The 2770-nt window shown below is 36.1% G+C and overlaps 1 protein-coding gene across 1 annotated transcript in view; it reads left to right on the top strand.

Moving 5' to 3' along the window:
* zfhx3b (zinc finger homeobox 3b) overlaps positions 1-2770 on the top strand; it is a gene marked incomplete at its 3' end in the record, with an annotated part of 205084 nt that overhangs the window by 171723 nt on the left and 30591 nt on the right.

The following is a 2770-nucleotide window of genomic DNA, read 5'->3' as shown; positions in this document are numbered from 1 at the left end:
ATATATGAATGAAGGAACAGGTATACAATCTTATCTAACATGAATGTGTTGCCAAACTTTTACAATTTCAAAGATTTATTGATTTGACTTGTTTGTGTTGCAGATGCTTAATGAATTTATAAAACTGCAGATCCATGAGTTTGGTTTCAGTTGTTTCTTGCCAGTGATTAATGACCTCATCAGTCTTATTTAGATGGGGTATAATTTGTCACAAAAGATCATTTGTAAACAAATATGCAACAGCTCAATTATATTTTGTCATTTTAAAATGATTAAGAGTATATACAAAAATTATTGATATAAGAATTTGAGTAAGAATAAACTTATTACTATCTACAATCTATTCTACAAGGATCTTACCTGGTTATTAAGAGTCATGTGATAACCTTTTTTATTTAGTAGTTTTACCCCATTTTTGTCTGTTTTACTACCACAGGCATTTGTAAAATTGTCTGTTTACAGAAGAACAAATTTATTAGTTTGTTGAAAATGCGTTTACATGTTTGTAAAATTATGTCAAGTTATGATTGTTTAAAGAGGTAAAATATATTTAAGGTAAGATTTTTTTTTATACTTTTTGTCTAACCAGTAAAATGGTCTTTGGTGAGTGGGATTTTCTTGGAAAATAAGCTCTTATCACGTACATGGTGAATATTTCAGGCACTTGGGAAAGCTGCAGTGGGGCCYGCATTTGTGTGTGAGAGAACACAGTGGATGTGTTTGAATCCATGTCACAAGTCGTTGTCAGTCTAACAGACAGGCCCGCACTGTGAGGCTTACTCGATTTAAGGTGATGCAGGGTCGGTGTGGCAGCCGAAATTAGGAAAAATGGAGTGTTTTTTTTTTTTTGTCATGGTAAACTGGGCAAAAGAATCTAATTAGATGGAGGAAAGTGAATGGCAATGGCTTCTTTGTTTAAGGGCCCTGTGCAGTCACTTTTCAAGGCCATTGTTCATTGACCACAATAGCATTAGTTTGTGCTCTTATTCTGGAATCTTCTTTTTTCTGACTCTGCAGTCAGCTCCTGTTCGTTCCAGTTTGTCTCGCTTCACCTCCATGCTCCACCAGTGCTCAGAAACGTGCCCCTTCCCCCTCCTCCCCATCCTCTCTTCATAGTAAACCAGCCCAACCTCTTTTTYTCATCAGCTTCCTCAGTTCATTCTGTCATGATTTTTTTCTGTACACTAACACAAACTAATAAAAGAGAASCCCATGTTTTCCTTGCTTGTAATTTTGCCAACTGCAAAATGGTTTAGTTAATTTCTGAGAATGTACTAAATTCATATAAAAGATACATATGAAGATGTGTTTTTCTTTGTCAAGTGTCACTATTCAGCCAATACAAAAAGTGGCAAATCTGAGTGACATTGATTATAAAATAACCCTCCAAATGGTTGGAATATGTAAAAACGACTTAATGTACCTGCAAGTTTTTCCTGCTGTTTTTTATTTTTATTTTTTATTTCTTTTAGAGATAGGAACCATAAAAYGTTAAAGCCGTACTATAAAGAACACTTACCTTTTTATGATGTCTTCTCAAAATAAACCAAAGCAAATCGTATGTTGCCAGGTGATCAAGCCTGCTACTTAAAGTGGATTATGAAGCAAAAAGGAAAATCACTGCTGTTGAAGTATAGACATAAACCCATGTAGACTTGGATTAAAGTTTATGCAAAAATCAACAGCTGGTAGATGAGTGAATAAATATGGCATTTTTTATAGAYGAGCCTAAGTTTTAATTCATCTCCAGAAAGTTTTTGTATGAACTGTCTAACATCTAACCTCATTACATTTAACGTGCTGTTAATGGCTCTTTGACTTATGAAGGTGTGATGTGCATGGGCAAAAAAGAAGGAAAAAAAACAAACAAAAAAGCAAGTCACTAACCTAGGAGCAATCTTGTCTGCGTTTAAGTGTCCTTTTTTTGTTGCAAAGGTCATTCATAACTTGGTCACGCTACTGATGTACAGTGAAAGATATTGATTGATTAATGCATTAAGTGCTCACAATCCATTAGGTTCTGTGAAAGGGACTGGAGAAAAGACTTCTCTCACTATGTATTTTCACCTCTCCCTGTTGTTCAAAGGGCATGATTTTCGTCTTGCTGGCAAGGTTTAAGGGACAAAAGCTGGAATATGTGCCAAGTAATGCATTTAAAAAAGATTGGTTCTCATAAGTGTCAGTTCAATTAGTCTGAAAAGCTTGACAAGGGATTGCTCTTACATTAGCCTCTTGTTCACGCTGACCCCCCCAAAAAATGTTTACAATCTTCACCTGCAGAGTTTAGCATTTGAAAAAGCCACATGAATTTAAAGAAAGCGAGTAAGGGGTCTCTGCAGTAGGTTTTGTCCTGTGGGCGGAGACGGCCCTTCTCATGATTGGCGGAAATTTTGATGTGAACGGAGATTGCCCAAAAGATGTGATTGGTCGGATTGACAGTGGGGTATGAGGCTGGGGGCAGCGGGGAGTAGCTTGGTCGAGTCGGGCAGGAAGTAACTTTTTTTAGATTAATTTTAGTCATAACTTGAGAAAGAAAAGTGCAAGCGGTACGAAATTTGAACATYGTACATGTGAAAGAATGTGTAACAATAAGGCTCGGTTAAAACACCCCTAACCAGCCTGTAAAAAATATAGATTTTTAGCTATCTTTTTACAGGCTGGTTAGGGATGTTTTAACCAAGCCATATTGTTACACATCCTTTCACATGTATGACATTCAAATTTCGTGCAGATAGTGTTTTCCTTTCTCAAGTTATGACTAAAATTAATC

Source organism: Austrofundulus limnaeus, unplaced genomic scaffold (assembly GCF_001266775.1).
Source record: "Austrofundulus limnaeus strain Quisiro unplaced genomic scaffold, Austrofundulus_limnaeus-1.0 Scaffold5, whole genome shotgun sequence".
Taxonomy (NCBI): Eukaryota; Metazoa; Chordata; class Actinopteri; order Cyprinodontiformes; family Rivulidae; genus Austrofundulus; species Austrofundulus limnaeus.
The sequence above is the reverse complement of the archived record's forward strand: the minus strand, read 5'-3'. Positions and strand labels throughout refer to the sequence as shown.